Source organism: Eleutherodactylus coqui, unplaced genomic scaffold, assembly GCF_035609145.1.
Source record: "Eleutherodactylus coqui strain aEleCoq1 unplaced genomic scaffold, aEleCoq1.hap1 HAP1_SCAFFOLD_494, whole genome shotgun sequence".
Lineage (NCBI taxonomy): Eukaryota > Metazoa > Chordata > Amphibia > Anura > Eleutherodactylidae > Eleutherodactylus > Eleutherodactylus coqui.
The window spans coordinates 16,111-40,332 of NW_027102547.1; the positions used below are offsets into that span (position 1 = coordinate 16,111).

Below are 24,222 nucleotides of genomic sequence, written 5' to 3' on the forward strand. Positions count from 1 at the left end.
ATAGCTTCTTGCGGTTGTGGCAAATTACATGGCGGTGCTGGGAATAGCTGACACGAAGAATTCATGGATTTATGCTGCTTGTGCCAAATTCTGGCCTTTCCATCAGCGTGGCACAACAGAGCAGGGTTCCCCTGTAAACCCAATATTTTTTCACTGCTCGGCGATCCCATTTTTGCCTTCTTTTGTTCGCCGGAGTCTGTCTTGCTTTCTAGTTTCTCGTAGACACAATAGGACATAAGCCAGTTATTTGCTGTTACGGCCTTTCCGTGCTGAGGAACGGGGAGTTGTGCCTTGGGACCATTTAGTTGGAGCTCCGCAGGCGTTTGATTGGTTTGCTGGACTGTGTGCGGCCGGGTGGTGGGAAGTATCTGGACAGCCTCCTCCGGCCCCTTCTGCGGAGGATCCCCTTTGGCTGAGTGTTCTTCCTGGAAGACGCCATTATGGGTGTACTCTGGACAGGGCTGCAGGAGGAGAGCCCAGAAGTTGTGAGTTTTTGAAATGCGGGCCCTGCCTAGTCCTGCGGCCATGACAAGGCCTTGTGGGAAGTGGCTGACAATGGTGGTTGTAATATGGCCGAACAGTGAAAATTGTGGATGTAGGAACGTTGTGAGTGCAGTTTTTGGTGCTGTTCCCCGGGGTGAAGCGTGTAATTTCCATCCAGGGAAGCTGAAATGGTGAAAGGTCATCCGCTGGCTGTAATAATGCAGCTGACCGTTGGGTGTATAGTAGAGGCCGGCGCTGCATTGTGGCCTGCTCTATTCAAACGCCAACTGATTCCATGTGCCTGGCTGTAGTGTAGTGGTCAGAGCACACGTCCGGGGTCGCAGACGGTTCCAGATCAATTACCTGCACCTCATTTGTGGACACCACTTTTTTTTTTTTACAATTTCATAATTTTTTTAAAATCCACCCAAAGTAAACACAAACCTTTTACCTGCTTTTACTTTCATGTTTAATGATAAACGGGCACACACACACACATGGGCATGCAGCGGGTCCATAGCTGGTGGGCATGGGCAGTACACGGTACAACAGCACTTCTGACCGCCTCTTCAGCAGTATTGCAGTCACGGCGTCAGTTTATTACTCTGCCTAACGCCGTGATTGGTTTACATGATAATAATTTGCCGCCTTCATTTCTCTTCAGTGACGGATTTGTATACATGTCGCCTGAGATCATTTAGGAAGCGACGGCACGCTTTCTGTCTTGCGCTGTAGAGTGCAGTGATGGACGCTTGTAAATTGGCTTTCTTATTGTCATTGACAGGGCATCATCTTAGGACCTTAATGAAAAAGAATGAAGAACAGCGCAGAAAGCACCCCGCCGGGCGCGTGACGGTCAGAAGCAAGCCGCGGAGCAACAGAAGAAGAAGGCGGGCCGGTCCAATGAATTGCGATCTCTTTGCCGTCATGTGGACGGTCAGGTGCGTGTGCATCGCTTAATGCTTCACGTACCGTGACAGATTTCTCAGGCGCTACAGTGCCAACGTGACAGATTAAAGGGGTATTCCCATCTGAGACTTTCCTGGCATGTCCACAAGATATGCCATGGAAGTCTGATAGTTGCGAGTCTCACGTCTCAGGCTCGTACCCACCTCTAGTTTTGGCATCCCTGACCTCCTGGCCGGCTGGATGGTGGCGACTGGGGGTGGCGAGGACTTACGAAAACAGCCGAGCGGACGAGCTATGCTCTTTCCGTAAGTCTGGAAGTAAGTTGGCAAGCAAGGTGTGATGCTCTGGGCAATGTTCAGCCTATAAACCTTGGGTCCTGGCATTTATGTGGATGTAACCTTGACACGTACCCCTCCTTAAAGGGGTTTTCCCATTACTTAAAATTGCTTCACAGCCACTCTGCCCTTCCTGGTTGCTGTTGAGCAGGATGTGTGACTGCTGCAGCCAATCACCGGCTATAGGAGGTCACTGCTGTGGCGATTGACTAGCTCCAATAGTCACAGGTGCTGGTCAGTAGGAAGTACAGAGTGGCTGGGAGGCTTTTTACAGTGGTGGAAAAACCCCTTGAAATGTTTTTGCAGCCCAGGTTCACCCTTTATGGCATGAAATATAGTAAAACGGGCGTCTCTGTAAAGGATCCAGGCATATGGCAGCTGGCTACTTGATATTTGCCTATATGTGTGACCTTTCAGCCTTCGCTCATGGGGCCCGACGACTGTGGGCTGAAACGTCACACCTAGAATTGAAGTATCTGTAATTTTTCAAAAAATGTGTTGGAGTGCTGGCTATTTTTATGTTTTTGATCAAGGAGACACAGAGTTGGGGTTACAGTTCCTTCCTTCCTTCCTTCCTTCCTTCCTTCCTTCCTTCCTTCCTTCCTTCCTTCCTTCCTTCCTTCCTTCCTTCCTTCCTTCCTTCCTTCCTTCCTTCCTTCCTTCCTTCCTTCCTTCCTTCCTTCCTTCCTTCCTTCCTTCCTTCCTTCCTTCCTTCCTTCCTCATGCATACAGAATAGCTACACACGGTTGTGGCAAATTACATGGCGGTGCTGGGAATAGCTGACACGAAGAATTCATGGATTTATGCTGCTTGTGCCAAATTCTGGCCTTTCCATCAGCGTGGCACAACAGAGCAGGGTTCCCCTGTAAACCCAATATTTTTTCACTGCTCGGCGATCCCATTTTTGCCTTCTTTTGTTCGCCGGAGTCTGTCTTGCTTTCTAGTTTCTCGTAGACACAATAGGACATAAGCCAGTTATTTGCTGTTACGGCCTTTCCGTGCTGAGGAACGGGGAGTTGTGCCTTGGGACCATTTAGTTGGAGCTCCGCAGGCGTTTGATTGGTTTGCTGGACTGTGTGCGGCCGGGTGGTGGGAAGTATCTGGACAGCCTCCTCCGGCCCCTTCTGCGGAGGATCCCCTTTGGCTGAGTGTTCTTCCTGGAAGACGCCATTATGGGTGTACTCTGGACAGGGCTGCAGGAGGAGAGCCCAGAAGTTGTGAGTTTTTGAAATGCGGGCCCTGCCTAGTCCTGCGGCCATGACAAGGCCTTGTGGGAAGTGGCTGACAATGGTGGTTGTAATATGGCCGAACAGTGAAAATTGTGGATGTAGGAACGTTGTGAGTGCAGTTTTTGGTGCTGTTCCCCGGGGTGAAGCGTGTAATTTCCATCCAGGGAAGCTGAAATGGTGAAAGGTCAGCCGCTGGCTGTAATAATGCAGCTGACCGTTGGGTGTATAGTAGAGGCCGGCGCTGCATTGTGGCCTGCTCTATTCAAACGCCAACTGATTCCATGTGCCTGGCTGTAGTGTAGTGGTCAGAGCACACGTCCGGGGTCGCAGACGGTTCCAGATCAATTACCTGCACCTCATTTGTGGACACCACTTTTTTTTTTTTACAATTTCATAATTTTTTTAAAATCCACCCAAAGTAAGCACAAACCTTTTACCTGCTTTTACTTTCATGTTTAATGATAAACGGGCACACACACACACATGGGCATGCAGCGGGTCCATAGCTGGTGGGCATGGGCAGTACACGGTACAACAGCACTTCTGACCGCCTCTTCAGCAGTATTGCAGTCACGGCGTCAGTTTATTACTCTGCCTAACGCCGTGATTGGTTTACATGATAATAATTTGCCGCCTTCATTTCTCTTCAGTGACGGATTTGTATACATGTCGCCTGAGATCATTTAGGAAGCGACGGCACGCTTTCTGTGTTGCGCTGTAGAGTGCAGTGATGGACGCTTGTAAATTGGCTTTCTTATTGTCATTGACAGGGCATCATCTTAGGACCTTAATGAAAAAGAATGAAGAACAGCGCAGAAAGCACCCCGCGGGGCGCGTGACGGTCAGAAGCAAGCCGCGGAGCAACAGAAGAAGAAGGCGGGCCGGTCCAATGAATTGCGATCTCTTTGCCGTCATGTGGACGGTCAGGTGCGTGTGCATCGCTTAATGCTTCACGTACCGTGACAGATTTCTCAGGCGCTACAGTGCCAACGTGACAGATTAAAGGGGTATTCCCATCTGAGACTTTCCTGGCATGTCCACAAGATATGCCATGGAAGTCTGATAGTTGCGAGTCTCACGTCTCAGGCTCGTACCCACCTCTAGTTTTGGCATCCCTGACCTCCTGGCCGGCTGGATGGTGGCGACTGGGGGTGGCGAGGACTTACGAAAACAGCCGAGCGGACGAGCTATGCTCTTTCCGTAAGTCTGGAAGTAAGTTGGCAAGCAAGGTGTGATGCTCTGGGCAATGTTCAGCCTATAAACCTTGGGTCCTGGCATTTATGTGGATGTAACCTTGACACGTACCCCTCCTTAAAGGGGTTTTCCCATTACTTAAAATTGCTTCACAGCCACTCTGCCCTTCCTGGTTGCTGTTGAGCAGGATGTGTGACTGCTGCAGCCAATCACCGGCTATAGGAGGTCACTGCTGTGGCGATTGACTAGCTCCAATAGTCACAGGTGCTGGTCAGTAGGAAGTACAGAGTGGCTGGGAGGCTTTTTACAGTGGCGGAAAAACCCCTTGAAATGTTTTTGCAGCCCAGGTTCACCCTTTATGGCATGAAATATAGTAAAACGGGCGTCTCTGTAAAGGATCCAGGCATATGGCAGCTGGCTACTTGATATTTGCCTATATGTGTGACCTTTCAGCCTTCGCTCATGGGGCCCGACGACTGTGGGCTGAAACGTCACACCTAGAATTGAAGTATCTGTAATTTTTCAAAAAATGTGTTGGAGTGCTGGCTATTTTTATGTTTTTGATCAAGGAGACACAGAGTTGGGGTTACAGTTCCTTCCTTCCTTCCTTCCTTCCTTCCTTCCTTCCTTCCTTCCTTCCTTCCTTCCTTCCTTCCTTCCTTCCTTCCTTCCTTCCTTCCTTCCTTCCTTCCTTCCTTCCTTCCTTCCTTCCTTCCTTCCTTCCTTCCTTCCTTCCTTCCTTCCTTCCTTCCTTCCTTCCTTCCTTCCTTCCTCATGCATACAGAATAGCTACACACGGTTGTGGCAAATTACATGGCGGTGCTGGGAATAGCTGACACGAAGAATTCATGGATTTATGCTGCTTGTGCCAAATTCTGGCCTTTCCATCAGCGTGGCACAACAGAGCAGGGTTCCCCTGTAAACCCAATATTTTTTCACTGCTCGGCGATCCCATTTTTGCCTTCTTTTGTTCGCCGGAGTCTGTCTTGCTTTCTAGTTTCTCGTAGACACAATAGGACATAAGCCAGTTATTTGCTGTTACGGCCTTTCCGTGCTGAGGAACGGGGAGTTGTGCCTTGGGACCATTTAGTTGGAGCTCCGCAGGCGTTTGATTGGTTTGCTGGACTGTGTGCGGCCGGGTGGTGGGAAGTATCTGGACAGCCTCCTCCGGCCCCTTCTGCGGAGGATCCCCTTTGGCTGAGTGTTCTTCCTGGAAGACGCCATTATGGGTGTACTCTGGACAGGGCTGCAGGAGGAGAGCCCAGAAGTTGTGAGTTTTTGAAATGCGGGCCCTGCCTAGTCCTGCGGCCATGACAAGGCCTTGTGGGAAGTGGCTGACAATGGTGGTTGTAATATGGCCGAACAGTGAAAATTGTGGATGTAGGAACGTTGTGAGTGCAGTTTTTGGTGCTGTTCCCCGGGGTGAAGCGTGTAATTTCCATCCAGGGAAGCTGAAATGGTGAAAGGTCATCCGCTGGCTGTAATAATGCAGCTGACCGTTGGGTGTATAGTAGAGGCCGGCGCTGCATTGTGGCCTGCTCTATTCAAACGCCAACTGATTCCATGTGCCTGGCTGTAGTGTAGTGGTCAGAGCACACGTCCGGGGTCGCAGACGGTTCCAGATCAATTACCTGCACCTCATTTGTGGACACCACTTTTTTTTTTTTACAATTTCATAATTTTTTTAAAATCCACCCAAAGTAAACACAAACCTTTTACCTGCTTTTACTTTCATGTTTAATGATAAACGGGCACACACACACACATGGGCATGCAGCGGGTCCATAGCTGGTGGGCATGGGCAGTACACGGTACAACAGCACTTCTGACCGCCTCTTCAGCAGTATTGCAGTCACGGCGTCAGTTTATTACTCTGCCTAACGCCGTGATTGGTTTACATGATAATAATTTGCCGCCTTCATTTCTCTTCAGTGACGGATTTGTATACATGTCGCCTGAGATCATTTAGGAAGCGACGGCACGCTTTCTGTCTTGCGCTGTAGAGTGCAGTGATGGACGCTTGTAAATTGGCTTTCTTATTGTCATTGACAGGGCATCATCTTAGGACCTTAATGAAAAAGAATGAAGAACAGCGCAGAAAGCACCCCGCCGGGCGCGTGACGGTCAGAAGCAAGCCGCGGAGCAACAGAAGAAGAAGGCGGGCCGGTCCAATGAATTGCGATCTCTTTGCCGTCATGTGGACGGTCAGGTGCGTGTGCATCGCTTAATGCTTCACGTACCGTGACAGATTTCTCAGGCGCTACAGTGCCAACGTGACAGATTAAAGGGGTATTCCCATCTGAGACTTTCCTGGCATGTCCACAAGATATGCCATGGAAGTCTGATAGTTGCGAGTCTCACGTCTCAGGCTCGTACCCACCTCTAGTTTTGGCATCCCTGACCTCCTGGCCGGCTGGATGGTGGCGACTGGGGGTGGCGAGGACTTACGAAAACAGCCGAGCGGACGAGCTATGCTCTTTCCGTAAGTCTGGAAGTAAGTTGGCAAGCAAGGTGTGATGCTCTGGGCAATGTTCAGCCTATAAACCTTGGGTCCTGGCATTTATGTGGATGTAACCTTGACACGTACCCCTCCTTAAAGGGGTTTTCCCATTACTTAAAATTGCTTCACAGCCACTCTGCCCTTCCTGGTTGCTGTTGAGCAGGATGTGTGACTGCTGCAGCCAATCACCGGCTATAGGAGGTCACTGCTGTGGCGATTGACTAGCTCCAATAGTCACAGGTGCTGGTCAGTAGGAAGTACAGAGTGGCTGGGAGGCTTTTTACAGTGGTGGAAAAACCCCTTGAAATGTTTTTGCAGCCCAGGTTCACCCTTTATGGCATGAAATATAGTAAAACGGGCGTCTCTGTAAAGGATCCAGGCATATGGCAGCTGGCTACTTGATATTTGCCTATATGTGTGACCTTTCAGCCTTCGCTCATGGGGCCCGACGACTGTGGGCTGAAACGTCACACCTAGAATTGAAGTATCTGTAATTTTTCAAAAAATGTGTTGGAGTGCTGGCTATTTTTATGTTTTTGATCAAGGAGACACAGAGTTGGGGTTACAGTTCCTTCCTTCCTTCCTTCCTTCCTTCCTTCCTTCCTTCCTTCCTTCCTTCCTTCCTTCCTTCCTTCCTTCCTTCCTTCCTTCCTTCCTTCCTTCCTTCCTTCCTTCCTTCCTTCCTTCCTTCCTTCCTTCCTTCCTTCCTTCCTTCCTTCCTTCCTCATGCATACAGAATAGCTACACACGGTTGTGGCAAATTACATGGCGGTGCTGGGAATAGCTGACACGAAGAATTCATGGATTTATGCTGCTTGTGCCAAATTCTGGCCTTTCCATCAGCGTGGCACAACAGAGCAGGGTTCCCCTGTAAACCCAATATTTTTTCACTGCTCGGCGATCCCATTTTTGCCTTCTTTTGTTCGCCGGAGTCTGTCTTGCTTTCTAGTTTCTCGTAGACACAATAGGACATAAGCCAGTTATTTGCTGTTACGGCCTTTCCGTGCTGAGGAACGGGGAGTTGTGCCTTGGGACCATTTAGTTGGAGCTCCGCAGGCGTTTGATTGGTTTGCTGGACTGTGTGCGGCCGGGTGGTGGGAAGTATCTGGACAGCCTCCTCCGGCCCCTTCTGCGGAGGATCCCCTTTGGCTGAGTGTTCTTCCTGGAAGACGCCATTATGGGTGTACTCTGGACAGGGCTGCAGGAGGAGAGCCCAGAAGTTGTGAGTTTTTGAAATGCGGGCCCTGCCTAGTCCTGCGGCCATGACAAGGCCTTGTGGGAAGTGGCTGACAATGGTGGTTGTAATATGGCCGAACAGTGAAAATTGTGGATGTAGGAACGTTGTGAGTGCAGTTTTTGGTGCTGTTCCCCGGGGTGAAGCGTGTAATTTCCATCCAGGGAAGCTGAAATGGTGAAAGGTCAGCCGCTGGCTGTAATAATGCAGCTGACCGTTGGGTGTATAGTAGAGGCCGGCGCTGCATTGTGGCCTGCTCTATTCAAACGCCAACTGATTCCATGTGCCTGGCTGTAGTGTAGTGGTCAGAGCACACGTCCGGGGTCGCAGACGGTTCCAGATCAATTACCTGCACCTCATTTGTGGACACCACTTTTTTTTTTTTACAATTTCATAATTTTTTTAAAATCCACCCAAAGTAAGCACAAACCTTTTACCTGCTTTTACTTTCATGTTTAATGATAAACGGGCACACACACACACATGGGCATGCAGCGGGTCCATAGCTGGTGGGCATGGGCAGTACACGGTACAACAGCACTTCTGACCGCCTCTTCAGCAGTATTGCAGTCACGGCGTCAGTTTATTACTCTGCCTAACGCCGTGATTGGTTTACATGATAATAATTTGCCGCCTTCATTTCTCTTCAGTGACGGATTTGTATACATGTCGCCTGAGATCATTTAGGAAGCGACGGCACGCTTTCTGTGTTGCGCTGTAGAGTGCAGTGATGGACGCTTGTAAATTGGCTTTCTTATTGTCATTGACAGGGCATCATCTTAGGACCTTAATGAAAAAGAATGAAGAACAGCGCAGAAAGCACCCCGCGGGGCGCGTGACGGTCAGAAGCAAGCCGCGGAGCAACAGAAGAAGAAGGCGGGCCGGTCCAATGAATTGCGATCTCTTTGCCGTCATGTGGACGGTCAGGTGCGTGTGCATCGCTTAATGCTTCACGTACCGTGACAGATTTCTCAGGCGCTACAGTGCCAACGTGACAGATTAAAGGGGTATTCCCATCTGAGACTTTCCTGGCATGTCCACAAGATATGCCATGGAAGTCTGATAGTTGCGAGTCTCACGTCTCAGGCTCGTACCCACCTCTAGTTTTGGCATCCCTGACCTCCTGGCCGGCTGGATGGTGGCGACTGGGGGTGGCGAGGACTTACGAAAACAGCCGAGCGGACGAGCTATGCTCTTTCCGTAAGTCTGGAAGTAAGTTGGCAAGCAAGGTGTGATGCTCTGGGCAATGTTCAGCCTATAAACCTTGGGTCCTGGCATTTATGTGGATGTAACCTTGACACGTACCCCTCCTTAAAGGGGTTTTCCCATTACTTAAAATTGCTTCACAGCCACTCTGCCCTTCCTGGTTGCTGTTGAGCAGGATGTGTGACTGCTGCAGCCAATCACCGGCTATAGGAGGTCACTGCTGTGGCGATTGACTAGCTCCAATAGTCACAGGTGCTGGTCAGTAGGAAGTACAGAGTGGCTGGGAGGCTTTTTACAGTGGCGGAAAAACCCCTTGAAATGTTTTTGCAGCCCAGGTTCACCCTTTATGGCATGAAATATAGTAAAACGGGCGTCTCTGTAAAGGATCCAGGCATATGGCAGCTGGCTACTTGATATTTGCCTATATGTGTGACCTTTCAGCCTTCGCTCATGGGGCCCGACGACTGTGGGCTGAAACGTCACACCTAGAATTGAAGTATCTGTAATTTTTCAAAAAATGTGTTGGAGTGCTGGCTATTTTTATGTTTTTGATCAAGGAGACACAGAGTTGGGGTTACAGTTCCTTCCTTCCTTCCTTCCTTCCTTCCTTCCTTCCTTCCTTCCTTCCTTCCTTCCTTCCTTCCTTCCTTCCTTCCTTCCTTCCTTCCTTCCTTCCTTCCTTCCTTCCTTCCTTCCTTCCTTCCTTCCTTCCTTCCTTCCTTCCTTCCTTCCTTCCTTCCTTCCTTCCTTCCTTCCTCATGCATACAGAATAGCTACACACGGTTGTGGCAAATTACATGGCGGTGCTGGGAATAGCTGACACGAAGAATTCATGGATTTATGCTGCTTGTGCCAAATTCTGGCCTTTCCATCAGCGTGGCACAACAGAGCAGGGTTCCCCTGTAAACCCAATATTTTTTCACTGCTCGGCGATCCCATTTTTGCCTTCTTTTGTTCGCCGGAGTCTGTCTTGCTTTCTAGTTTCTCGTAGACACAATAGGACATAAGCCAGTTATTTGCTGTTACGGCCTTTCCGTGCTGAGGAACGGGGAGTTGTGCCTTGGGACCATTTAGTTGGAGCTCCGCAGGCGTTTGATTGGTTTGCTGGACTGTGTGCGGCCGGGTGGTGGGAAGTATCTGGACAGCCTCCTCCGGCCCCTTCTGCGGAGGATCCCCTTTGGCTGAGTGTTCTTCCTGGAAGACGCCATTATGGGTGTACTCTGGACAGGGCTGCAGGAGGAGAGCCCAGAAGTTGTGAGTTTTTGAAATGCGGGCCCTGCCTAGTCCTGCGGCCATGACAAGGCCTTGTGGGAAGTGGCTGACAATGGTGGTTGTAATATGGCCGAACAGTGAAAATTGTGGATGTAGGAACGTTGTGAGTGCAGTTTTTGGTGCTGTTCCCCGGGGTGAAGCGTGTAATTTCCATCCAGGGAAGCTGAAATGGTGAAAGGTCATCCGCTGGCTGTAATAATGCAGCTGACCGTTGGGTGTATAGTAGAGGCCGGCGCTGCATTGTGGCCTGCTCTATTCAAACGCCAACTGATTCCATGTGCCTGGCTGTAGTGTAGTGGTCAGAGCACACGTCCGGGGTCGCAGACGGTTCCAGATCAATTACCTGCACCTCATTTGTGGACACCACTTTTTTTTTTTTACAATTTCATAATTTTTTTAAAATCCACCCAAAGTAAACACAAACCTTTTACCTGCTTTTACTTTCATGTTTAATGATAAACGGGCACACACACACACATGGGCATGCAGCGGGTCCATAGCTGGTGGGCATGGGCAGTACACGGTACAACAGCACTTCTGACCGCCTCTTCAGCAGTATTGCAGTCACGGCGTCAGTTTATTACTCTGCCTAACGCCGTGATTGGTTTACATGATAATAATTTGCCGCCTTCATTTCTCTTCAGTGACGGATTTGTATACATGTCGCCTGAGATCATTTAGGAAGCGACGGCACGCTTTCTGTCTTGCGCTGTAGAGTGCAGTGATGGACGCTTGTAAATTGGCTTTCTTATTGTCATTGACAGGGCATCATCTTAGGACCTTAATGAAAAAGAATGAAGAACAGCGCAGAAAGCACCCCGCCGGGCGCGTGACGGTCAGAAGCAAGCCGCGGAGCAACAGAAGAAGAAGGCGGGCCGGTCCAATGAATTGCGATCTCTTTGCCGTCATGTGGACGGTCAGGTGCGTGTGCATCGCTTAATGCTTCACGTACCGTGACAGATTTCTCAGGCGCTACAGTGCCAACGTGACAGATTAAAGGGGTATTCCCATCTGAGACTTTCCTGGCATGTCCACAAGATATGCCATGGAAGTCTGATAGTTGCGAGTCTCACGTCTCAGGCTCGTACCCACCTCTAGTTTTGGCATCCCTGACCTCCTGGCCGGCTGGATGGTGGCGACTGGGGGTGGCGAGGACTTACGAAAACAGCCGAGCGGACGAGCTATGCTCTTTCCGTAAGTCTGGAAGTAAGTTGGCAAGCAAGGTGTGATGCTCTGGGCAATGTTCAGCCTATAAACCTTGGGTCCTGGCATTTATGTGGATGTAACCTTGACACGTACCCCTCCTTAAAGGGGTTTTCCCATTACTTAAAATTGCTTCACAGCCACTCTGCCCTTCCTGGTTGCTGTTGAGCAGGATGTGTGACTGCTGCAGCCAATCACCGGCTATAGGAGGTCACTGCTGTGGCGATTGACTAGCTCCAATAGTCACAGGTGCTGGTCAGTAGGAAGTACAGAGTGGCTGGGAGGCTTTTTACAGTGGTGGAAAAACCCCTTGAAATGTTTTTGCAGCCCAGGTTCACCCTTTATGGCATGAAATATAGTAAAACGGGCGTCTCTGTAAAGGATCCAGGCATATGGCAGCTGGCTACTTGATATTTGCCTATATGTGTGACCTTTCAGCCTTCGCTCATGGGGCCCGACGACTGTGGGCTGAAACGTCACACCTAGAATTGAAGTATCTGTAATTTTTCAAAAAATGTGTTGGAGTGCTGGCTATTTTTATGTTTTTGATCAAGGAGACACAGAGTTGGGGTTACAGTTCCTTCCTTCCTTCCTTCCTTCCTTCCTTCCTTCCTTCCTTCCTTCCTTCCTTCCTTCCTTCCTTCCTTCCTTCCTTCCTTCCTTCCTTCCTTCCTTCCTTCCTTCCTTCCTTCCTTCCTTCCTTCCTTCCTTCCTTCCTTCCTTCCTTCCTTCCTTCCTTCCTTCCTTCCTTCCTCATGCATACAGAATAGCTACACACGGTTGTGGCAAATTACATGGCGGTGCTGGGAATAGCTGACACGAAGAATTCATGGATTTATGCTGCTTGTGCCAAATTCTGGCCTTTCCATCAGCGTGGCACAACAGAGCAGGGTTCCCCTGTAAACCCAATATTTTTTCACTGCTCGGCGATCCCATTTTTGCCTTCTTTTGTTCGCCGGAGTCTGTCTTGCTTTCTAGTTTCTCGTAGACACAATAGGACATAAGCCAGTTATTTGCTGTTACGGCCTTTCCGTGCTGAGGAACGGGGAGTTGTGCCTTGGGACCATTTAGTTGGAGCTCCGCAGGCGTTTGATTGGTTTGCTGGACTGTGTGCGGCCGGGTGGTGGGAAGTATCTGGACAGCCTCCTCCGGCCCCTTCTGCGGAGGATCCCCTTTGGCTGAGTGTTCTTCCTGGAAGACGCCATTATGGGTGTACTCTGGACAGGGCTGCAGGAGGAGAGCCCAGAAGTTGTGAGTTTTTGAAATGCGGGCCCTGCCTAGTCCTGCGGCCATGACAAGGCCTTGTGGGAAGTGGCTGACAATGGTGGTTGTAATATGGCCGAACAGTGAAAATTGTGGATGTAGGAACGTTGTGAGTGCAGTTTTTGGTGCTGTTCCCCGGGGTGAAGCGTGTAATTTCCATCCAGGGAAGCTGAAATGGTGAAAGGTCAGCCGCTGGCTGTAATAATGCAGCTGACCGTTGGGTGTATAGTAGAGGCCGGCGCTGCATTGTGGCCTGCTCTATTCAAACGCCAACTGATTCCATGTGCCTGGCTGTAGTGTAGTGGTCAGAGCACACGTCCGGGGTCGCAGACGGTTCCAGATCAATTACCTGCACCTCATTTGTGGACACCACTTTTTTTTTTTTACAATTTCATAATTTTTTTAAAATCCACCCAAAGTAAGCACAAACCTTTTACCTGCTTTTACTTTCATGTTTAATGATAAACGGGCACACACACACACATGGGCATGCAGCGGGTCCATAGCTGGTGGGCATGGGCAGTACACGGTACAACAGCACTTCTGACCGCCTCTTCAGCAGTATTGCAGTCACGGCGTCAGTTTATTACTCTGCCTAACGCCGTGATTGGTTTACATGATAATAATTTGCCGCCTTCATTTCTCTTCAGTGACGGATTTGTATACATGTCGCCTGAGATCATTTAGGAAGCGACGGCACGCTTTCTGTGTTGCGCTGTAGAGTGCAGTGATGGACGCTTGTAAATTGGCTTTCTTATTGTCATTGACAGGGCATCATCTTAGGACCTTAATGAAAAAGAATGAAGAACAGCGCAGAAAGCACCCCGCGGGGCGCGTGACGGTCAGAAGCAAGCCGCGGAGCAACAGAAGAAGAAGGCGGGCCGGTCCAATGAATTGCGATCTCTTTGCCGTCATGTGGACGGTCAGGTGCGTGTGCATCGCTTAATGCTTCACGTACCGTGACAGATTTCTCAGGCGCTACAGTGCCAACGTGACAGATTAAAGGGGTATTCCCATCTGAGACTTTCCTGGCATGTCCACAAGATATGCCATGGAAGTCTGATAGTTGCGAGTCTCACGTCTCAGGCTCGTACCCACCTCTAGTTTTGGCATCCCTGACCTCCTGGCCGGCTGGATGGTGGCGACTGGGGGTGGCGAGGACTTACGAAAACAGCCGAGCGGACGAGCTATGCTCTTTCCGTAAGTCTGGAAGTAAGTTGGCAAGCAAGGTGTGATGCTCTGGGCAATGTTCAGCCTATAAACCTTGGGTCCTGGCATTTATGTGGATGTAACCTTGACACGTACCCCTCCTTAAAGGGGTTTTCCCATTACTTAAAATTGCTTCACAGCCACTCTGCCCTTCCTGGTTGCTGTTGAGCAGGATGTGTGACTGCTGCAGCCAATCACCGGCTATAGGAGGTCACTGCTGTGGCGATTGACTAGCTCCAATAGTCACAGGTGCTGGTCAGTAGGAAGTACAGAGTGGCTGGGAGGCTTTTTACAGTGGCGGAAAAACCCCTTGAAATGTTTTTGCAGCCCAGGTTCACCCTTTATGGCATGAAATATAGTAAAACGGGCGTCTCTGTAAAGGATCCAGGCATATGGCAGCTGGCTACTTGATATTTGCCTATATGTGTGACCTTTCAGCCTTCGCTCATGGGGCCCGACGACTGTGGGCTGAAACGTCACACCTAGAATTGAAGTATCTGTAATTTTTCAAAAAATGTGTTGGAGTGCTGGCTATTTTTATGTTTTTGATCAAGGAGACACAGAGTTGGGGTTACAGTTCCTTCCTTCCTTCCTTCCTTCCTTCCTTCCTTCCTTCCTTCCTTCCTTCCTTCCTTCCTTCCTTCCTTCCTTCCTTCCTTCCTTCCTTCCTTCCTTCCTTCCTTCCTTCCTTCCTTCCTTCCTTCCTTCCTTCCTTCCTTCCTTCCTTCCTTCCTTCCTCATGCATACAGAATAGCTACACACGGTTGTGGCAAATTACATGGCGGTGCTGGGAATAGCTGACACGAAGAATTCATGGATTTATGCTGCTTGTGCCAAATTCTGGCCTTTCCATCAGCGTGGCACAACAGAGCAGGGTTCCCCTGTAAACCCAATATTTTTTCACTGCTCGGCGATCCCATTTTTGCCTTCTTTTGTTCGCCGGAGTCTGTCTTGCTTTCTAGTTTCTCGTAGACACAATAGGACATAAGCCAGTTATTTGCTGTTACGGCCTTTCCGTGCTGAGGAACGGGGAGTTGTGCCTTGGGACCATTTAGTTGGAGCTCCGCAGGCGTTTGATTGGTTTGCTGGACTGTGTGCGGCCGGGTGGTGGGAAGTATCTGGACAGCCTCCTCCGGCCCCTTCTGCGGAGGATCCCCTTTGGCTGAGTGTTCTTCCTGGAAGACGCCATTATGGGTGTACTCTGGACAGGGCTGCAGGAGGAGAGCCCAGAAGTTGTGAGTTTTTGAAATGCGGGCCCTGCCTAGTCCTGCGGCCATGACAAGGCCTTGTGGGAAGTGGCTGACAATGGTGGTTGTAATATGGCCGAACAGTGAAAATTGTGGATGTAGGAACGTTGTGAGTGCAGTTTTTGGTGCTGTTCCCCGGGGTGAAGCGTGTAATTTCCATCCAGGGAAGCTGAAATGGTGAAAGGTCAGCCGCTGGCTGTAATAATGCAGCTGACCGTTGGGTGTATAGTAGAGGCCGGCGCTGCATTGTGGCCTGCTCTATTCAAACGCCAACTGATTCCATGTGCCTGGCTGTAGTGTAGTGGTCAGAGCACACGTCCGGGGTCGCAGACGGTTCCAGATCAATTACCTGCACCTCATTTGTGGACACCACTTTTTTTTTTTTACAATTTCATAATTTTTTTAAAATCCACCCAAAGTAAGCACAAACCTTTTACCTGCTTTTACTTTCATGTTTAATGATAAACGGGCACACACACACACATGGGCATGCAGCGGGTCCATAGCTGGTGGGCATGGGCAGTACACGGTACAACAGCACTTCTGACCGCCTCTTCAGCAGTATTGCAGTCACGGCGTCAGTTTATTACTCTGCCTAACGCCGTGATTGGTTTACATGATAATAATTTGCCGCCTTCATTTCTCTTCAGTGACGGATTTGTATACATGTCGCCTGAGATCATTTAGGAAGCGACGGCACGCTTTCTGTGTTGCGCTGTAGAGTGCAGTGATGGACGCTTGTAAATTGGCTTTCTTATTGTCATTGACAGGGCATCATCTTAGGACCTTAATGAAAAAGAATGAAGAACAGCGCAGAAAGCACCCCGCGGGGCGCGTGACGGTCAGAAGCAAGCCGCGGAGCAACAGAAGAAGAAGGCGGGCCGGTCCAATGAATTGCGATCTCTTTGCCGTCATGTGGACGGTCAGGTGCGTGTGCATCGCTTAATGCTTCACGTACCGTGACAGATTTCTCAGGCGCTACAGTGCCAACGTGACAGATTAAAGGGGTATTCCCATCTGAGACTTTCCTGGCATGTCCACAAGATATGCCATGGAAGTCTGATAGTTGCGAGTCTCACGTCTCAGGCTCGTACCCACCTCTAGTTTTGGCATCCCTGACCTCCTGGCCGGCTGGATGGTGGCGACTGGGGGTGGCGAGGACTTACGAAAACAGCCGAGCGGACGAGCTATGCTCTTTCCGTAAGTCTGGAAGTAAGTTGGCAAGCAAGGTGTGATGCTCTGGGCAATGTTCAGCCTATAAACCTTGGGTCCTGGCATTTATGTGGATGTAACCTTGACACGTACCCCTCCTTAAAGGGGTTTTCCCATTACTTAAAATTGCTTCACAGCCACTCTGCCCTTCCTGGTTGCTGTTGAGCAGGATGTGTGACTGCTGCAGCCAATCACCGGCTATAGGAGGTCACTGCTGTGGCGATTGACTAGCTCCAATAGTCACAGGTGCTGGTCAGTAGGAAGTACAGAGTGGCTGGGAGGCTTTTTACAGTGGTGGAAAAACCCCTTGAAATGTTTTTGCAGCCCAGGTTCACCCTTTATGGCATGAAATATAGTAAAACGGGCGTCTCTGTAAAGGATCCAGGCATATGGCAGCTGGCTACTTGATATTTGCCTATATGTGTGACCTTTCAGCCTTCGCTCATGGGGCCCGACGACTGTGGGCTGAAACGTCACACCTAGAATTGAAGTATCTGTAATTTTTCAAAAAATGTGTTGGAGTGCTGGCTATTTTTATGTTTTTGATCAAGGAGACACAGAGTTGGGGTTACAGTTCCTTCCTTCCTTCCTTCCTTCCTTCCTTCCTTCCTTCCTTCCTTCCTTCCTTCCTTCCTTCCTTCCTTCCTTCCTTCCTTCCTTCCTTCCTTCCTTCCTTCCTTCCTTCCTTCCTTCCTTCCTTCCTTCCTTCCTTCCTTCCTTCCTTCCTCATGCATACAGAATAGCTACACACGGTTGTGGCAAATTACATGGCGGTGCTGGGAATAGCTGACACGAAGAATTCATGGATTTATGCTGCTTGTGCCAAATTCTGGCCTTTCCATCAGCGTGGCACAACAGAGCAGGGTTCCCCTGTAAACCCAATATTTTTTCACTGCTCGGCGATCCCATTTTTGCCTTCTTTTGTTCGCCGGAGTCTGTCTTGCTTTCTAGTTTCTCGTAGACACAATAGGACATAAGCCAGTTATTTGCTGTTACGGCCTTTCCGTGCTGAGGAACGGGGAGTTGTGCCTTGGGACCATTTAGTTGGAGCTCCGCAGGCGTTTGATTGGTTTGCTGGACTGTGTGCGGCCGGGTGGTGGGAAGTATCTGGACAGCCTCCTCCGGCCCCTTCTGCGGAGGATCCCCTTTGGCTGAGTGTTCTTCCTGGAAGACGCCATTATGGGTGTACTCTGGACAGGGCTGCAGGAGGAGAGCCCAGAAGTTGTGAGTTTTTGAAATGCGGGCCCTGCCTAGTCCTGCGGCCATGACAAGGCCTTGTGGGAAGTGGCTGACAATGGTGGTTGTAATATGGCCGAACAGTGAAAATTGTGGATGTAGGAACGTTGTGAGTGCAGTTTTTGGTGCTGTTCCCCGGGGTGAAGCGTGTAATTTCCATCCAGGGAAGCTGAAATGGTGAAAGGTCAGCCGCTGGCTGTAATAATGCAGCTGACCGTTGGGTGTATAGTAGAGGCCGGCGCTGCATTGTGGCCTGCTCTATTCAAACGCCAACTGATTCCATGTGCCTGGCTGTAGTGTAGTGGTCAGAGCACACGTCCGGGGTCGCAGACGGTTCCAGATCAATTACCTGCACCTCATTTGTGGACACCACTTTTTTTTTTTTACAATTTCATAATTTTTTTAAAATCCACCCAAAGTAAGCACAAACCTTTTACCTGCTTTTACTTTCATGTTTAATGATAAACGGGCACACACACACACATGGGCATGCAGCGGGTCCATAGCTGGTGGGCATGGGCAGTACACGGTACAACAGCACTTCTGACCGCCTCTTCAGCAGTATTGCAGTCACGGCGTCAGTTTATTACTCTGCCTAACGCCGTGATTGGTTTACATGATAATAATTTGCCGCCTTCATTTCTCTTCAGTGACGGATTTGTATACATGTCGCCTGAGATCATTTAGGAAGCGACGGCACGCTTTCTGTGTTGCGCTGTAGAGTGCAGTGATGGACGCTTGTAAATTGGCTTTCTTATTGTCATTGACAGGGCATCATCTTAGGACCTTAATGAAAAAGAATGAAGAACAGCGCAGAAAGCACCCCGCGGGGCGCGTGACGGTCAGAAGCAAGCCGCGGAGCAACAGAAGAAGAAGGCGGGCCGGTCCAATGAATTGCGATCTCTTTGCCGTCATGTGGACGGTCAGGTGCGTGTGCATCGCTTAATGCTTCACGTACCGTGACAGATTTCTCAGGCGCTACAGTGCCAACGTGACAGATTAAAGGGGTATTCCCATCTGAGACTTTCCTGGCATGTCCACAAGATATGCCATGGAAGTCTGATAGTTGCGAGTCTCACGTCTCAGGCTCGTACCCACCTCTAGTTTTGGCATCCCTGACCTCCTGGCCGGCTGGATGGTGGCGACTGGGGGTGGCGAGGACTTACGAAAACAGCCGAGCGGACGAGCTATGCTCTTTCCGTAAGTCTGGAAGTAAGTTGGCAAGCAAGGTGTGATGCTCTGGGCAATGTTCAGCCTATAAACCTTGGGTCCTGGCATTTATGTGGATGTAACCTTGACACGTACCCCTCCTTAAAGGGGTTTTCCCATTACTTAAAATTGCTTCACAGCCACTCTGCCCTTCCTGGTTGCTGTTGAGCAGGATGTGTGACTGCTGCAGCCAATCACCGGCTATAGGAGGTCACTGCTGTGGCGATTGACTAGCTCCAATAGTCACAGGTGCTGGTCAGTAGGAAGTACAGAGTGGCTGGGAGGCTTTTTACAGTGGCGGAAAAACCCCTTGAAATGTTTTTGCAGCCCAGGTTCACCCTTTATGGCATGAAATATAGTAAAACGGGCGTCTCTGTAAAGGATCCAGGCATATGGCAGCTGGCTACTTGATATTTGCCTATATGTGTGACCTTTCAGCCTTCGCTCATGGGGCCCGACGACTGTGGGCTGAAACGTCACACCTAGAATTGAAGTATCTGTAATTTTTCAAAAAATGTGTTGGAGTGCTGGCTATTTTTATGTTTTTGATCAAGGAGACACAGAGTTGGGGTTACAGTTCCTTCCTTCCTTCCTTCCTTCCTTCCTTCCTTCCTTCCTTCCTTCCTTCCTTCCTTCCTTCCTTCCTTCCTTCCTTCCTTCCTTCCTTCCTTCCTTCCTTCCTTCCTTCCTTCCTTCCTTCCTTCCTTCCTTCCTTCCTTCCTTCCTTCCTTCCTTCCTTCCTTCCTTCCTTCCTTCCTTCCTTCCTTCCTCATGCATACAGAATAGCTACACACGGTTGTGGCAAATTACATGGCGGTGCTGGGAATAGCTGACACGAAGAATTCATGGATTTATGCTGCTTGTGCCAAATTCTGGCCTTTCCATCAGCGTGGCACAACAGAGCAGGGTTCCCCTGTAAACCCAATATTTTTTCACTGCTCGGCGATCCCATTTTTGCCTTCTTTTGTTCGCCGGAGTCTGTCTTGCTTTCTAGTTTCTCGTAGACACAATAGGACATAAGCCAGTTATTTGCTGTTACGGCCTTTCCGTGCTGAGGAACGGGGAGTTGTGCCTTGGGACCATTTAGTTGGAGCTCCGCAGGCGTTTGATTGGTTTGCTGGACTGTGTGCGGCCGGGTGGTGGGAAGTATCTGGACAGCCTCCTCCGGCCCCTTCTGCGGAGGATCCCCTTTGGCTGAGTGTTCTTCCTGGAAGACGCCATTATGGGTGTACTCTGGACAGGGCTGCAGGAGGAGAGCCCAGAAGTTGTGAGTTTTTGAAATGCGGGCCCTGCCTAGTCCTGCGGCCATGACAAGGCCTTGTGGGAAGTGGCTGACAATGGTGGTTGTAATATGGCCGAACAGTGAAAATTGTGGATGTAGGAACGTTGTGAGTGCAGTTTTTGGTGCTGTTCCCCGGGGTGAAGCGTGTAATTTCCATCCAGGGAAGCTGAAATGGTGAAAGGTCAGCCGCTGGCTGTAATAATGCAGCTGACCGTTGGGTGTATAGTAGAGGCCGGCGCTGCATTGTGGCCTGCTCTATTCAAACGCCAACTGATTCCATGTGCCTGGCTGTAGTGTAGTGGTCAGAGCACACGTCCGGGGTCGCAGACGGTTCCAGATCAATTACCTGCACCTCATTTGTGGACACCACTTTTTTTTTTTTACAATTTCATAATTTTTTTAAAATCCACCCAAAGTAAGCACAAACCTTTTACCTGCTTTTACTTTCATGTTTAATGATAAACGGGCACACACACACACATGGGCATGCAGCGGGTCCATAGCTGGTGGGCATGGGCAGTACACGGTACAACAGCACTTCTGACCGCCTCTTCAGCAGTATTGCAGTCACGGCGTCAGTTTATTACTCTGCCTAACGCCGTGATTGGTTTACATGATAATAATTTGCCGCCTTCATTTCTCTTCAGTGACGGATTTGTATACATGTCGCCTGAGATCATTTAGGAAGCGACGGCACGCTTTCTGTGTTGCGCTGTAGAGTGCAGTGATGGACGCTTGTAAATTGGCTTTCTTATTGTCATTGACAGGGCATCATCTTAGGACCTTAATGAAAAAGAATGAAGAACAGCGCAGAAAGCACCCCGCGGGGCGCGTGACGGTCAGAAGCAAGCCGCGGAGCAACAGAAGAAGAAGGCGGGCCGGTCCAATGAATTGCGATCTCTTTGCCGTCATGTGGACGGTCAGGTGCGTGTGCATCGCTTAATGCTTCACGTACCGTGACAGATTTCTCAGGCGCTACAGTGCCAACGTGACAGATTAAAGGGGTATTCCCATCTGAGACTTTCCTGGCATGTCCACAAGATATGCCATGGAAGTCTGATAGTTGCGAGTCTCACGTCTCAGGCTCGTACCCACCTCTAGTTTTGGCATCCCTGACCTCCTGGCCGGCTGGATGGTGGCGACTGGGGGTGGCGAGGACTTACGAAAACAGCCGAGCGGACGAGCTATGCTCTTTCCGTAAGTCTGGAAGTAAGTTGGCAAGCAAGGTGTGATGCTCTGGGCAATGTTCAGCCTATAAACCTTGGGTCCTGGCATTTATGTGGATGTAACCTTGACACGTACCCCTCCTTAAAGGGGTTTTCCCATTACTTAAAATTGCTTCACAGCCACTCTGCCCTTCCTGGTTGCTGTTGAGCAGGATGTGTGACTGCTGCAGCCAATCACCGGCTATAGGAGGTCACTGCTGTGGCGATTGACTAGCTCCAATAGTCACAGGTGCTGGTCAGTAGGAAGTACAGAGTGGCTGGGAGGCTTTTTACAGTGGCGGAAAAACCCCTTGAAATGTTTTTGCAGCCCAGGTTCACCCTTTATGGCATGAAATATAGTAAAACGGGCGTCTCTGTAAAGGATCCAGGCATATGGCAGCTGGCTACTTGATATTTGCCTATATGTGTGACCTTTCAGCCTTCGCTCATGGGGCCCGACGACTGTGGGCTGAAACGTCACACCTAGAATTGAAGTATCTGTAATTTTTCAAAAAATGTGTTGGAGTGCTGGCTATTTTTATGTTTTTGATCAAGGAGACACAGAGTTGGGGTTACAGTTCCTTCCTTCCTTCCTTCCTTCCTTCCTTCCTTCCTTCCTTCCTTCCTTCCTTCCTTCCTTCCTTCCTTCCTTCCTTCCTTCCTTCCTTCCTTCCTTCCTTCCTTCCTTCCTTCCTTCCTTCCTTCCTTCCTTCCTTCCTTCCTTCCTTCCTTCCTTCCTTCCTTCCTTCCTTCCTTCCTTCCTTCCTTCCTTCCTTCCTTCCTTCCTTCCTTCCTTCCTTCCTTCCTTCCTTCCTTCCTTCCTTCCTTCCTTCCTTCCTTCCTTCCTTCCTTCCTTCCTTCCTTCCTTCCTTCCTTCCTTCCTTGTCCATGCAGACAGAATAGCTTCTTGCGGTTGTGGCAAATTACATGGCGGTGCTGGGAATAGCTGACACGAAGAATTCATGGATTTATGCTGCTTGTGCCAAATTCTGGCCTTTCCATCAGCGTGGCACAACAGAGCAGGGTTCCCCTGTAAACCCAATATTTTTTCACTGCTCGGCGATCCCATTTTTGCCTTCTTTTGTTCGCCGGAGTCTGTCTTGCTTTCTAGTTTCTCGTAGACACAATAGGACATAAGCCAGTTATTTGCTGTTACGGCCTTTCCGTGCTGAGGAACGGGGAGTTGTGCCTTGGGACCATTTAGTTGGAGCTCCGCAGGCGTTTGATTGGTTTGCTGGACTGTGTGCGGCCGGGTGGTGGGAAGTATCTGGACAGTCTCCTCCGGCCCCTTCTGCGGAGGATCCCCTTTGGCTGAGTGTTCTTCCTGGAAGACGCCATTATGGGTGTACTCTGGACAGGGCTGCAGGAGGAGAGCCCAGAAGTTGTGAGTTTTTGAAATGCGGGCCCTGCCTAGTCCTGCGGCCATGACAAGGCCTTGTGGGAAGTGGCTGACAATGGTGGTTGTAATATGGCCGAGCAGTGAAAATTGTGGATGTAGGAACGTTGTGAGTGCAGTTTTTGGTGCTGTTCCCCGGGGTGAAGCGTGTAATTTCCATCCAGGGAAGCTGAAATGGTGAAAGGTCATCCGCTGGCTGTAATAATGCAGCTGACCGTTGGGTGTATAGTAGAGGCCGGCGCTGCATTGTGGCCTGCTCTATTCAAACGCCAACTGATTCCATGTGCCTGGCTGTAGTGTAGTGGTCAGAGCACACGTCCGGGGTCGCAGACGGTTCCAGATCAATTACCTGCACCTCATTTGTGGACACCACTTTTTTTTTTTTACAATTTCATAATTTTTTTAAAATCCACCCAAAGTAAACACAAACCTTTTACCTGCTTTTACTTTCATGTTTAATGATAAACGGGCACACACACACACATGGGCATGCAGCGGGTCCATAGCTGGTGGGCATGGGCAGTACACGGTACAACAGCACTTCTGACCGCCTCTTCAGCAGTATTGCAGTCACGGCGTCAGTTTATTACTCTGCCTAACGCCGTGATTGGTTTACATGATAATAATTTGCCGCCTTCATTTCTCTTCAGTGACGGATTTGTATACATGTCGCCTGAGATCATTTAGGAAGCGACGGCACGCTTTCTGTCTTGCGCTGTAGAGTGCAGTGATGGACGCTTGTAAATTGGCTTTCTTATTGTCATTGACAGGGCATCATCTTAGGACCTTAATGAAAAAGAATGAAGAACAGCGCAGAAAGCACCCCGCCGGGCGCATGATGGTCAGAAGCAAGCCGCGGAGCAACAGAAGAAGAAGGCGGGCGGGTCCAATGAACTGCGTTCTCTTTGCCGTCATGTGGACGGTCAGGTGCGTGTGCATCGCTTAATGCTTCACGTACCGTGACAGATTTCTCAGGCGCTACAGTGCCAACGTGACAGATTAAAGGGGTATTCCCATCTGAGACTTTCCTGGCATGTCCACAAGATATGCCATGGAAGTCTGATAGTTGCGAGTCTCACGTCTCAGGCTCGTACCCACCTCTAGTTTTGGCATCCCTGACCTCCTGGCCGGCTGGATGGTGGCGCCTGGGGGTGGCGAGGACTTACGAAAACAGCCGAGCGGACGAGCTATGCTCTTTCCGTAAGTCTGGAAGTAAGTTGGCAAGCAAGGTGTGATGCTCTGGGCAATGTTTAGCCTATAAACCTTGGGTCCTGGCATTTATGTGGATGTAACCTTGACACGTACCCCTCCTTAAAGGGGTTTTCCCATTACTTAAAATTGCTTCACAGCCACTCTGCCCTTCCTGGTTGCTGTTGAGCAGGATGTGTGACTGCTGC

General features: G+C 49.8%; 1 long non-coding RNA gene across 1 annotated transcript; it reads left to right on the forward strand.

Annotated features, from left to right (window-relative positions):
* Positions 1-1,270: 1,270 nt before the first annotated feature.
* On the forward strand, positions 1,271-23,747 carry LOC136604739 (uncharacterized). The gene is made up of 10 exons (XR_010789842.1): positions 1,271-1,424; positions 3,728-3,884; positions 6,204-6,360; positions 8,656-8,812; positions 11,128-11,284; positions 13,600-13,756; positions 16,056-16,212; positions 18,504-18,660; positions 20,992-21,148; positions 23,596-23,747. It is a non-coding gene; the product is annotated as an uncharacterized lncRNA (long non-coding RNA).
* Positions 23,748-24,222: the final 475 nt, after the last annotated feature.